Consider the following 14,989-nt stretch of genomic DNA (forward strand, 5'->3'; position numbering starts at 1 on the left):
TATTTTTAGTTCCTAACCTAGCCCTCACTAATCAGGTTTAGTGGTTAATGATAATTAGTAAAATCTTAAGTATTTGGGGATAGATTAGTGTGTATTTTTATTTGAGTTTGTGTGGGGGGAGGTGAGAGTATAAGGAGGGAAAAATATTTTTGGGTGGATTTTTTTTTTTTGTGAAAATGGAAGATGATTGTGAGGAGAGAATTGCAGCTGCTGAATCTTTAGCTCAACTACAACAACAATCATATATTCAATCATCGGTTAATGATAACAACTCATAATTGGAATTATATGATGAACCAACACCCTTGGATCATGATTTTCGTGAGAATTAAGTATTTTTTGAAGAACCGACCCAAGAAAGTAAACATGTTCAACATACAAGCAACCCCAACACACAGGTAATGCTGCTAAGGGTCGAAAATTTGTTGTTTTTTTTTTTTGAAACCGCCATTTTTTCTCTGAAAAAGCTTGGTGCCGGCATACCCGTAGTATGAATACCACGCCGGCACCACCAGAACCAGCACAGTATTCATACTATTTCCATGCCGGCAATAGATTTCCCCAATTCTAAAACAATTTTCGGCGTGGTCTTTAACCAAAAAAACCATGCCGGAACGAAGTTAATTTTTTACCTACCACCGAATATTCCATGGAATATCCAAACCGGCATGGTTCCCTCCTAACTTTCCATGCCGGTACCACCAATAAAACATCCAGGAGTTAGAGAGTTTTGAACTTAAATACCTGCGTCTTATATAAATTATCGAGCACGCCGGAACCTATTACCGACGTGATAAAAAAATTACGGACCAAGCCGGCACGAGATACCGACTTGGAATCTTTCGAAAAAATATTTCTTAGCTACAGGAATGTGCGGTGCCACACCATACGTTGAAGAGTCCAAATATTTGTAGTCCTTGAACAATATTGGGAAGTGTTCATAAGCCCACACCTATGCAAATGAAATATCGTTCCAATGAAATGTATAAGAAAAGAACTAATTGGAAAAAAAAATAACTAGTTCTTAGTACTTGTAATACAGTGAAATTCCCATTAAATTGACAGGCAGTCGCCTTAGAAGATCTACGCATCTCCTCCAATAAATGTGCTAAGAAAGCAGTGCCTCATGAATACTCATGAACCTCTTCCAAGGGATCCAAGTATTGTAAGTTGTTCACATGCACCCTGTTACCATTAGAGTCAGGGAATATTGTGATGCCCAAGAGGAACAACAGATAAGCAGCGATAGTTTGCTGAATTTGTTCGGCATTCAATTCCTTGCCCATCGTATTACCAAACAGCTCTCTGAGCTTGACGACTTTAATAGTCTTTGTCATGGTTTTCTTTGAGACATACATATTTGCTTTTGTCGTTGCGTCATCCCAACCAAACAAATTTTTAGTCATCTCATAGATCTTGGACCATTCTAGGGTCTTACCGTCATCTTCTTTCTTAACGGCTTTTCCAACGATCTCTATACCTAATATTCTTTGGACATCTACAGGGATAATGGTCATCTCGCCAAAAGGGAAATGCATGGTATCAGTTGAAGCAAAAACCCTCTCCGATAAGCAATTTGCCGTCACTTGATCAGTGGACACATAATTTTCTACCGCGGGATACAACCCAGATGCTCTTACTGCCGCTTGAACATCCCCACACTCCCCTTCCAAATCCCATGTATCCATTTGTTGATGGCGGCAAACACGGAAGGCTTTCTTGTGGTCCTATAAAAACACACCAAACAAACATCAATTCACCTGATGTCATATATAAACAATATAATAACAAGATGCAAACGTGTTAGATAAGTTGAATAGATCCAACGAGCCCAAGAGTCCTTGTAGTCAAATAAGAGTTTCAGATCTCTCGACTGACCCCAGTGTTTGCCATCATTACGTTCTGGAATCATGTCATATGTTTTTGGGAGGTGCTTGGTGGGTCCTTTTCCTTTTTCTCACCGGCTTCAACTTCAGGTTTTCCTAACCCATGTGAGGACGAGCCACCTGCTGGATCAGGAGGTACAAATTCCTCCCACTCAGCATCACCATTGCTGCTTATGTCTCCCTCCGGGGGAATCTCCAGAATCATGACCTTACCACGTTCCGGATCATCTCGAATACGTAGAGGCCGAGAAGACTTAGGTTTTCCTTCATCAACAGCTTTTACCTTTCCTTTCTTCTTTTATGAAGCTATGGACCTACGTACAAAAAGAGATTTAACAAAATAAGGTGATCAAAACCGGCATGGTCGGGAAACATAACGATACTGCCGGCATATATGCCGGCATTGTAGTCAAAAAAGATGATATGCCGGGTTTTTGGGTCGGCATTGTAAGCAAATATATTCCATGTCGGTAATATGGAATTGTCTACATAGATTGAACAAAATAAGGTGATCAAAACCGGCATGGATAGTGAACATTACGATACTGCCGGCATAGGTGCCGGCATTCAAATTTATAGGGTTTATATGCCGGTATTATAATAACTTACATGCAACAAAAGGGGGATACATGACATATAAACCGACATTGTATTCAAATTTAATGGTATGCCGAAACTAAATTGGAATTTCAATTCACTAAATTCAGTTTCAAGTTCACTAATTCAAATTTCCTTTTACCTAGTAGAAACAATACAACATGCAATTTTCAATTTGTGTTTTTTATATTATTGAATAAACCCTAAAAATGCTTCAATAAACATACACATCACTTACCTCATCATCTCTGTCATTTCCTCATCATCATCTTGTTCAATAGATGCTTCTGATTTCGATTTACCACCAGGATTAGGTATGGGTTTTTCAGGAGGTTTGCGAGGACCCATTCTTTTTTGGGTTTGAAGGATTGAATGAATTTGGTTCAGAGGATAAAACCAAATAATGTTGTTTAGTGGTTTTGGAAGTTTTTTTGGAATTATCGAAGTGAAAACAAAGAAATAGAGTTTGTAACCGTCAATTTTATGTAATAATGGAGTTTGTAACCGTCACATAAATGGAATGTGGGAGTTTGTAACGGTTACAATGGGGGGTAATTGGTGGGACAGTTAAGGGGTTTGTAACTGCCGCTTGAACAGAGTTTGTAACAGTCAGAGTTCCGGCATAATGATATGGTACAATTTCTTGCCGGCATTCTGAGTATAAGTTTAAATTGGGTGTACAATACCGGTATGGTATTTGATTCTTTTTGAATGCCGGCACCGGAAATAAACTTAAGGAAAAATACAACATTAACCACATAGTCTTAAGGAAACAAATAACATTAACATTAACCTAATCTTAAGGAAATAAAATTAGAAACATTAACCGTATAAACAACGTTACACATGAAATGAAAGATCTTAAGCTAATTGCAACTAACATCATTTCTTGGGACGATATTCAAGAAACAAAGCAGCTTCAAAATGCCTAAAAGGCTCTTTTCTCCACTTGAAATATGCGTCCTGAGCTTGATACCTATTCCCTATGAATTTTGCGAGAAACTCGTTGTATTTGCGACATAATTTTATGAGGGCAATTGTGCGATTCGCTACAAACACATCCCCGTAATCCATTTTGCATTTCTTGCACTTACCGTCCACAAACTTCGGTATATAAGGACCATCCTCAATAAGACCCCAGAAAAGGTTTGAAGGGCGGTGATCTTCCGGGAGATCTGATACTATGTAGTAATTTTTAATCCATTAGGTTTCTTCCTCAACTTCCGCTTCTATCTTCGCTTGTTTTACACGTTCGTATATCTCTTTAATTTCTTTGCGATATTTTGCTTCTATTGCTGCCTCTTCTTCTACTCTTTTCCTTCTAAGTATATCTTCTTCCATTGCGGCAAGTGACTTGGTGGTTTTCTCCTTCCTTCTAAGTTTTTCTAATATTATGGGAATTGAGTTGGTGGTGGATGATGATTGATTCCTTATCGGAGTGGATAATTTTTTCATATAAAAATTCTCTGAAATCGGTAGTTGGTGATTGATTTTCCATTAGAGAAATGTGTTGAAGCTCACCTATTTTTTTTATTGAGGTATCAACTGCAATAGGTGTATCCACTTTAAATAGATGAGGATACAACGACTCTTTTCCACTTTATCATATCGGCATTGTCAGTAACTTAGATCCCACACCGGTAATGGTCTTTACTGGTTTATGGTTTAAAAAAAATAGTCGTTATGGATTTAATGTTCAATGTCGGCAGTGAACTAAGATGTTCCGTTATGCCGGTAGGGAGTACCGGCGCAGTAATTTGTATAAATAAAAGCCGGAACATGGTTTATTGCACACAGAAGTTTGACACTTAATACCGGCATTGAATAATATACAGTTTCTATGCCGGAGATATAACAATATTGAATTATACGATGTAAGCCGGAACTATAATTTATTTCAAATGTAATCCTTGTCGCGGGAAGCACGAATGCACTTAGCACGTGCATCAAGCCTTTAAACCAATTGGTGACCCAAGTGGACGAGTTATAGTCTCGTGAGGGTTTACATAGAGATGTACCCACAAAACCTTATAAAAAACTACCCTAAAAACCTAACCAAATACCACTAAACCTATCAATCTTCTTAAGAAGAATCCGTCTCCGGTTCACCCAGCTGGTGGTACTTCGTGACTTTGCTTACAATGTGGTTCATGTTGGCATCAAACATGAATGCTTCTCCCTTTTCCTGTAAGTAACGCGTTTTCACGGCTTCATGCTACAAAAACAACACAAAAACTTAGTTTTGTTACATAAAATTTGAAAAATAGTGGTTTGTGTCGAATTAATCATAAAGATACTTACAAGTTGTTGGGGGGACAATCTATTGCGGGTAGCGTGCTCGTTCCGGCGTTTCATTTTTAGATACTCAACCACCACATTTAAGATGATGTCCTGCCGTTGCTCGATTTGTTGAGCAGTTCTCCCTTTCGGGTTACCGTAATGGTGAATAAATTTGTTAAAAATCTTCAACCACATGGAATCCCGCGTGCTGTTATCTATAGTTGAAGGACGAGTTTCGGCGTACCATGCTTGGGTGATTGCTAAATCTTCCTCAGAGCCGAACGATGCCATTTGTTGTATGTGGGATTAACTACTATATATACTAAGCTATTTATAGATGATTATTCTAGGGTTTAGGGTTTCTAAGTTAAGAGGCTCAAGGAGATATATAAGAACACACGAGTTTTGGGCTTTTGGGTCCAAGTATTAGCTCTCATTATATAGAGAAAAACCTCAACAACTATTTTTTTTGAAATCACCAAAACACCGACATACAAATAAATGTAACATAGAATGCCGGTACCCAGTTCTGGTAGAGTTTACCGTTAGATGTCCATGCCGGTACAAAGGAATTTCTTCACAGTGAAATATGCAACTATTACTGGAATGGTTTAACAACAAGGTTCAACGCTGGTACTAGATGCTAACATTAAATATATAATTGCGACCATGCCGGTATTTGTGAATTAAAAAAAACGGCTAGTTTTTTGAAAAATAAGACCGTTGGAGATTCATTTCTATATAATAACCCCCATTCCTTTAGAAAAATGTACACAAAGCACCCATCAAATAACAAAAAACCTTCTTTCAAGAAAGGAAGCACCAAAAAATAGATCAATCAAGCACGGTTAAAGTTCACCAGCGATGGGAGATTCATCATCAAACTCTATTTGCAAAGTAAGTAGATTGAAAATTACTAATAATATATGGACAGTTAAAATCTTCACTACCATGACGGATACTAATACAATGTTCTCTTACAGAATCATGATTGTTGGTGTCAAATTTGCAAGTCACCTTCTCATCTAGCCATGGATTGTCCTTTTATTTATTCAAAGTGTAGAAGCTGTGATGGGACACGCCGGTTTTGGATTGCAAAAACTGATGATGCTGAAAATGTAAGAATGTTTCAAAGGTGTTTGAATTACCCAAAATGCGATGAGTTTCAATGGTTTGACAAAGCTGTTGAACTAGCATAATCAAGAGAAAATCACAAAGGCCAATGCAAGCCTATTGATGGGTGTGATGGGTGTTATATGAAGGGAAAGGAATATGTTGAAAGGGAAGATGAACCAATGAAGATTGTCCTTGACACCCCCATTCCAGACGATGTCTTCGAATATATTTGTGAAAGGCTCAAAGGATCCGCAATTGTTGAAAAAGGATGGAAATAGATTATGAGACCATCTTTAACTAAAGTTACTCCATTACCATGTTTTAGTATGTTTTAATTTAAAGTTTGAAATCTAATGTAATAGATTATCTAGGAATAAAATAAATAGAGAATTCGTAACCTATTTATAACAAATACCGGCATACTATATTTATCAATATCCAATGCCGGAATTATGCAAAACTATGCAAGAGTAAGAAAATCAGGTTTCCGGCATAGATCTAATACTTTTTCTGATGCCGGAACTACCTGTAATCTACACAGAAACTTGTTCATTTTTATCCATTGTGCCCGGAATGGTTTTGGAGTAAACAGTTCCATGCCGGTATACATGCCGGCATTGAAATTAAATTGCTTTGAATGCCGGAACCAAACAACTTACAGAGATCTAAACATGTTTAACATAAACCAAACAACTGAATCGTGCTTAAATGTTCTTCATCAAAGTATCATAAACCAAAACTAAACCAAACAAATAAAGAGTTCAACTATAGAGTTCAACAAAGTTAGAAATTGTTCAAAACATAACAACCACCATCCAAATAACGAAACACAACCACAGAGTCATCACTTGGTATTTTGCTTCTTGGAAATGGGCACCTTCCTTGTTTCCCCAAACAAAGTTCTTTCACTTGGGTCTTCAATTTTATCAAGCTTTTCCACTACTTCCTTCATTTCTTCAAGGGATAACACCTCTCCTTCCTCGTACTTGCAACCTAACATCTTCTTCTACTTGCCAAGCTGACGCCGCTAGTTTCATATATACAACACATAATTAGTATATATATGCTAATATAAAATTATGTATACATTAAACGAGTAAGAAATTAACAATATTTACTAGCAATCCGACTGTCTTATTAAGTTGGGTCATCGTAGGTGGTCCCTCTATAGGAGTTGGAACGGGAGGTTTTTTCTGGGGTGGAACTTCGACGTCTTCCGGGCGAACGACAAAAGGATGTGAACATTCCAAGTAATTAGCAATGTAGGTTGGGTCGGCTTCATCACCGTTGTTCACAAGATCCCAATTAGTAGCATCTACCAAATGACATGGTTCCCTATCCCTCCAATGTATTGGTTCTGGAGATGGATCATACTCTACCCTCAACGTTGTGGAACTTTCCATGGACATAGACAGGTCAAGCTGATACCTTTCAATAGAGGATGTCATGTAGCGGGGTAATTGCTTGTATCCAAGTTGTCGCATCACACTTCGAGGATCAGCCATAACGTATCCCTTTGGGTGGAACAAAGGCCCGTTGTAAAATGCAACGTTATGAGACCTCAAATATTGGTGGTTTTCTCTAGCCTCCTTGTAAGGGTCGAACACAACATCTTTGGTAGTCATTGCGTCCAGAGCCAATCTCATATCTGTCAGTCGATGATCGTTACCGGGCTTCGGATGGCTGTTGAACTGGTATATCTTAGCTCTAGGCTCCTCGGGGTCATCAACGGGAATAATCTTCAAGAAGGGGTTGTCCTTGAACAATGTTTGGAAATGTTCATAAGCCCACACCTATCCCAATGTGAAATGATACATATAAAAATCAGTAAATTTTGTGAAAAGGGTACATGTGAACAATATAAATAAGAACATAAGTTTAAAAACAAAATTAACTGGAGTAGAGTGAAATTCTCTACAAATTGGTTTGTAACCGCCAAAGAGGCCCTTATCATCTCCGTCATCAAATGTGCCATTACCACGATGCCCCAAGAATAGCTAAAGACATCTTCCAACGGATCCAAGTATTGAAGGTAGTTTGCACTAACCTTGTTGCCACTAGTGTCAGAGAATACCCTAGTGCCCAAGATGAATAACAGGTACACAACATATGTATAACGAATCTGTGCGGAGTCCCATCCATCCTTCAAACTTATTTCCTTTAAGTTTTGAAACGTATCCTTAAGTAGGGTCAGCTTGATGGTCTTTGTCCTACTAAGCATAGATACTAGAAGCTTTCCACAGAAGTTTTGTAATCCCAACCAATCAACTTTTTAATAAGCTCGTGCAACTTCGTCCATTCTATCTCAAAAGAATGATTATCTCCTTCTGCAATTGATTTGCCGGTAACATTCAAGCTTAGGATGTTCTGAGCATCATCAGGGATCAAGGTCATCTCGCCAAACGGGAAGTGCATGGTATCTGATTTACCATGATAACTTTCGACGAAGCAATTGACTGTCACAATATCTGGTTTCACATAATTTTCAACCAAAGGATATAGACCAGAATACTTAACTATTGCTTGAACATCTTCATGCTCCTTAGACAAATCCCAGTGAGCCGCGGCTTGGTTTCGGCAAACACGCACAACCTTCGTATGATCCTACAATTAAGAGATAATATGATTAAGAGATTATGCGTAAATACAAAACAATACATATGCACGAGATAGAAATTCTTACATAGGTTTGATATATAGTACGAGCCCACGAGTGCTTGTAGCCAAATAGATACCCCGGATCATAAGAAGTTGCGCCCCAAATTCTACCACGATCAAGGTCGGGCATCATGTCATCAACATGAGTAAGGTGTGAACCTTTAACTTTTACTTTTCCTTTGCCTTTGCCTTTGCCTTTCCCCTTGATTTGTGTGGGTTGTTGACTCCTTGGCTTTGGATTGCTAATTGAGTTGGTTCAATCTCATTATCTTCCTCCTCACTTTCCTCTTGCTCATCTTGCTCATCTTTCTCATCTTCCTCCTCAACAACTCCGGTTTTACTACGATCACGACCACTCTCCCAAATTTCCCCTCTTGTATTAGCACCCAAACGCTTTTTGTTTTTCCCTCGAGGAGGCAGAGATTGAGGAGTATCAAGACCATCCTTCCTTCTTTTCTTAGTGACAACATCTTTAGATTTTCCTTTGTTAGCCTCATTTGCTTTAACTTCCTTTGCTTTAGATATATTTCAAAAGAAGAACGAAATAAATATAAGACAACTAACTTTAATTTCTAATACCGGCATAGATAAACCACATTATGGCATAAAATCATAAATATCGGCATACTGAAAAGTATCGAACATGCCGGGATACAATACCGGCATAGTATCTCAAAACGATTACATGCCGGGAGCAGCTGCCGACATTGATAAATAAGTTTCTAGGATGCCGGTTTACTATAGGAAATTCCTGGATAAGAAAACTCAAGTACCGGCAGCTACGTAAAACAAAAATAAATGCCGGAACGGAGTACCGGCATTGAAATAAAATTTTCCAGGATGCCGGTAGTAGTTCTAAAGTTTCTGGATACAAAAACTCTAGTACCGACATGGAATCTAACATACAATGTACGTCGGAACAACTAAAAAAATCATAGGGTTTTCTGTTGATTAGAAGCTTACTACCGGCACACTCGTAAAAGTTCAAGTAAATGTCGATACTAGGTTCAGAAATGGTGTTCATCCTAAATTCAATGCTGAAACTAAGTTCTGGTGCGGTCTTCAACCTAAATTGAACGCCGGAACGGGATACCAGTGTGGTCTTCATCCTAGATTGACTGCCGGTACTAGTCTTCATACTAAAATGAGTGCCGGAATTTCTGAAACTCAACTGTTTAACTTAGGGTTTCACGATTTCGACCTAAACCCATTGCTAAAAATCGATTGAAACACTAATTAAACAGTTTTAAATGACTTACCTTCACAGAAGCCATATTTCTGAGTAGTTGATCGTCCGATAACTCTTGTTCTTCGTTTTCTTGCTCTTGAGCAATCAAAGCAATCCTTTTCTTTTATTTCTCTTGAGCAATCGATTTTGATTTCGATTGGGCATCTGATTTGTTTCGTGGAGGCATTCTTATGGGTTGGTTTTAATCGACGAAGAAATTTTTGGTTCAACGATTAATCGTAGAGTATATGAAGAAGAGGAGAGGAAGATGGAAGAAAAAAAATTCAAAACCTAACCCTAAGTATCGAGTATGCCGGCACAAATCAAATGGGGGATAACTCATTTTGGTTTTTTGGTTTTGATTTTAAATTTTTAATTTAGTGGGGAGGGTATATCAGTCTTTTCATAATATTTTTTAATTAATCTAAGGGTGTTTTAGTATTTTTGCCCCAAAAAACACCCCTTAGCAGACACCTTTGGTTGGGGGAAGTAATTCATATCCCCCAATTAGTTTCCATATCCCCCAATTGCGCGTTCTTTTGAAATGGGAAAAATATCGTTTGGTCCTTTTTTAGGTGGTCCTATGTCTGTTTAGTCATTTGGGAAAACGCCTTTACTGTTTGGTCCATAATTATTTAAAAATATTAAATGGAAAAAAGTACCCATCCGTGTTAATTTCCACTTATTTTTTTGTAGCAGTTCATTCTTCAAAATGAACTCCTGTTAATTTCTACTTATTTTTTCAGAAATCACCTAAAAAAACCATAGTTCATTCCATAATGAACTCCATATAAAAAGCTAAAAAAACAGAGTTCATTCCAGAAATTAACTCCATATAAAAAGCTAAAAAAACAGAGTTCATTCCATAAACGAACTCCATATAAAAAGCTAAAAAAACAGAGTTCATTCCAGAAATGAACTCCATGTAAAAAACTAAAAAAAAAACAGATTTCATTCCAGAAATGAACTCCATATAAAAAGCTAAGAGAGTTCACTCCAGAAATGAACTCCATATAAAAAGCTAAAAAAACAGAGTTCATTCCAGAAATGAACTCCATATAAAAAGCTAAAAAAACAGAGTTCATTTATGGAATGAACTGCAGCATCATCATCTTCATCATTTATGGAAGAAAAACGCGCAGATCTTCATTGTTGTTCATCATCTTCTTTCTCCATCTTCAACATTCAAACACCAGCAGCAACAAAAAAAAAAGTAAAGATTCTTCATCTTTGTCACTGTTTCCACCATCTTCAACAACACTAGCAGCAACAAAAAAAACGCGCAGATCTTCATTGTTGTTCATCGTATTCATCGTCTTTCTTCATCTTCAACATTCAAACACCAGCAGCAACAAAAAGAAAAAAGAAAATGAAAAACAGAGTTCGTCTTCGATCTATGTAATCAAATCAAAATCTTTGTTTCTTATTTCTCTGTAAATCGTCGCATCATCTCTGCAAATCTTCATCGTCGTCTGCAAAATCTTCATCGTCGTCTGCATATCTTCATCATCTCTGTTTCTTGTTTCCACAAAATTAAAACCCTAGAAAACACAGAGAGAAAACTAGATCTGGAAAGAAAAAAAAAATGAGAGAGAAAGTAAATCTAAAAATGATTTCTTTTCTCTTACTCTTTGACTTTATATATGGTCCTAATCTAAAAGGGTATTTCTGCCACTACAAGACGACAATTACATCATCCATGACGTCACCCTAGGACCAAACTATAATATATTTTCTCAAAAAGGACCAAACAGACACATGACTGAGTCAACAGGACTAGACTCTCTCTAATATATTGTTCCTAGGACTATATGGTATTTCCTACTTTTGAAATATTATGCAATTTTATAATATTTAGTTCGATTTAGTTAAAAATATACGTGATTGGACATATTTTCTTAAAAATGTTATGTTTAAGTTTGATAGATGGGTTTTGGTATCTTGTGCATCCATGCACAAGATAACAAAACTATAAAATATAAGAGAGAGAGAATGATTTTTTGAATTTGGGAATGCAAATATTCGTGGATTTTTGAACTTCTCTCTCTTATATTTTATAGTTTTTTACACTTACATAACAACACCCTTGATAATATTACTAAAAATAAAGAAATTGTGGGATCAGAATCAACCAGAGGTTCCGGTTTATGAGAGCGCTCGAAAAAAATTCTGTTTTTATGTAGAGAATTTAGGTTGAGAACAAGGAACAAACAAACTTTCTTCAGCGAGTAATGTTTTCAGTCATCAAATTATTGGACGACGGCTCTCCTATCGAACATTTTCTTGCAGAGTTTATCATTGTTTCTTCAGCTTTTGTTGGTCTCTATGGAACAATGGAAATTCTATTCCTATGGCTTTTTACTGATAAAGTTTTGGTTAAGGTCTCCACCAATGTGGATCAAATGAAGACTGATGAAACGGTTAAGAAGTTGATTGATGCGTTATCTAACAAGATGGCCACTAGTACTGCAGTGGAAGAACTGAATGTAAAGATGGGGGAGATCCTTAGCAGTATGGATGGGAACAAGGAATTAGATAGCAAGGTTAGCAACTTGGAAGAGGCGAACATGGTCTTGGTAGACAACATAGATGCCACGAGTGAAAGATTAAACAGTGTGGAGGAGGTAAACAAATAGCTCAATGATCAGCTAGCTGCATTGTCCCGGAATCCCTAGGTCATATATGAAATGAAAATAAAACTTAAAGAGAGACGGAGATGTCCATCCTAGTGTGTTGGTGGAGATTTTTGTGTTTATCTATTTTATCTTCCCTAGAATCCTAGATACTATTGTTCTTACATTTTCCTGTGGGTTGTCTTTTGTCTCTGATATGGTGGAATACTTCTTTTATCTATTTTGGTTTTTAAATTTATCCTTATTATCTTACTAAACACAATTTTCATGTCTGTTGGATCTTCATTTATTTATTTTTGGTTGAATTATTAGTTGACGTAAAGGGAACTTGACCCCTGTTTTAAGTGGTAGCCTTCTGAGTATATTATTTTAGGAATGTTTTCTAGTTATCCCGGAGCTTGGAATAGGGGAAGTGAATTGTTCCAGAAAATAGATGGTTGTAAACGAACGATAATCCTTGCTTATGCTTTCCTTCAATGCTTAAACTTTCGAATGATTTCAGAAAGAAAATGCCATTAATTGATTAGGTCTGTTCGGTACGGCCAAAACTAAACTAGCTCCTGGTGATTAGGAACTTCACTTCTTGCTTATAGATTGTTGAACTTAGGTAAAAACTCAATTACATTAGTGGAGGCAGATTTTAGGCAAGAAAAGGACTTAGGTATGTACAAGTTCTGTAGTTGCATCTTTATTTTTCTTTTAGGTATTTGCAGGTTCTGTAGTTCTGCATTATTTTGATATGCAATCCTGTAATAGGTTTTACTAGTTTTCTCGGAGAAAATGTTGTAGAAAGATTATTATGGTTTGTTCAAGTAATGTCTAAATCTTAATTATTTGTTGGAAAATTATGAGTGTGTGTTTACCCCATAATGGCCTGAACTGGGGAAATTCTACCAGATGACAATATGTGTAACTAATGTCATCGTAAGACAAATTGGTCTCTCATTCAAAGAGGGAGATTCTCATGAAGGTGGGGTCTTCGCCTCTGGAAAACCCATTAAAAAGTGGACTTACTTACTAGGGCAGAAGATACTAGTTCAACTGGTGTTATTTGAACACCGGATTTATTTGCATAGTAGGAAACTAGTTGTGAGAGTTTTGGGAAGATGTTTTTTCTTCTTCCTTTTATTTTAGCCTTTTGGCTTGTTTTATTCCTGTTTAGTTTCTATTTAAATTTTTAAGTATGCATTTTTTTCTCACCTATTGCAGTTGAACATCTGTTACTATTCAAGAAACTAAATTTATTGAAAAAACTTTATTTGATGCAAAGAAAATTGGTATGCTCAAATAATACATAGAGCTAAAATGTTTCTTAGTTTTTTTTTCTTTTCTGTAATTATCAAATGGAAACTGTAGATTTTCTTTCCTGGATGTGGTTCTGCTATTTTCCTAAATTAACATTATTCATCTGATCAAAGATAAAAGAACTAAGCATCTTAAGCTTTGTTGATGAATTTTAGCAAGATGAGAACTCCCATCTCTCAAGTCTCATGTCATGTTTCCTGCTGGAGTGTCGCCTAGACGTCAGGATCACTTGTTCCTCGTAGACCTCTTTGCTCTTGTTATTGTTGAGTTCTTTTAACCACAGTTCATAAGGTTTAAATATATAGTGATAATCAAGAGGCTCAAAGTCTACATGAGGTTCCATTAAAAAAAAAGTCTACATGAGGTTCACCAACTCTTTTAAACCGAGTTGTTCTTTACCAACTGAACTCTCAACATTGCTCGATATTGTGCTTCAGATTTCATAATGTTCTCCTTTATGTAAATAGATTCTCGATATTGTGATGTATATCTATGCCACAGAAAAAAGGTTGAATATCACACGATCTGGTAGGTGGGTAATACCTTAAAGCATGGACCTTTATGACACTTTTGATGGCACAAATCATCTTCAAACACTTTTTTCACGGTGAAACTACATATGAATTTCTTTTGTTTTATTTAATCATATCATATGCAATCATTTTTTCGTTATATAAGCAATGTTCTTATAAATGGTAGTATGGTACCCCTTTTACATAAGCTAATTACTGAGCCTAAACCAGGCGCAAATCTGGCCAGGAGACCGACAGGCAGAGCAACTGTAGTAGTGCTTGGCTCGTCTTGTTTGACATTAGCTCTTGCATATGTATAACTATCATTTTGATTGGTACCTCCGACAACTGCCCCATCAAGTAGATTAAGATCAGGCTTATTCGACCAATGAGAATACCCTCCTTTGCAAGCAACATGTTTTGGGTTATTCTTGAACAACACAATCGAAGATGGCCCATGGTGAATCATATGGGGAAAATTTGTTCCACATCGGATCACGTACCTCATATTCATTGGGTTATTACCTAAAATATAATCCAATTAAGGTTGAAGAAAATTATAAAGGTCATCTGGAGTAATTTCAGGATCGTTGTATTCCCCTACGTCTAAGATGTGGTCGGGCCACGTGGATTTTGTATATGGCCCTTTTTATTCTTTTGACACCTATTTAACTAAAGAAACCCGCCCCTTCCAAATCCCCTTAACTGTTTTACTTTTTTAGAAAAAGTAGGAAGTTAAAAAAAGAAAAAAGATAAACAATTAGGTAATAAAAC

Source organism: Papaver somniferum, chromosome 5 (assembly GCF_003573695.1).
Source record: "Papaver somniferum cultivar HN1 chromosome 5, ASM357369v1, whole genome shotgun sequence".
Classification (NCBI taxonomy): domain Eukaryota; kingdom Viridiplantae; phylum Streptophyta; class Magnoliopsida; order Ranunculales; family Papaveraceae; genus Papaver; species Papaver somniferum.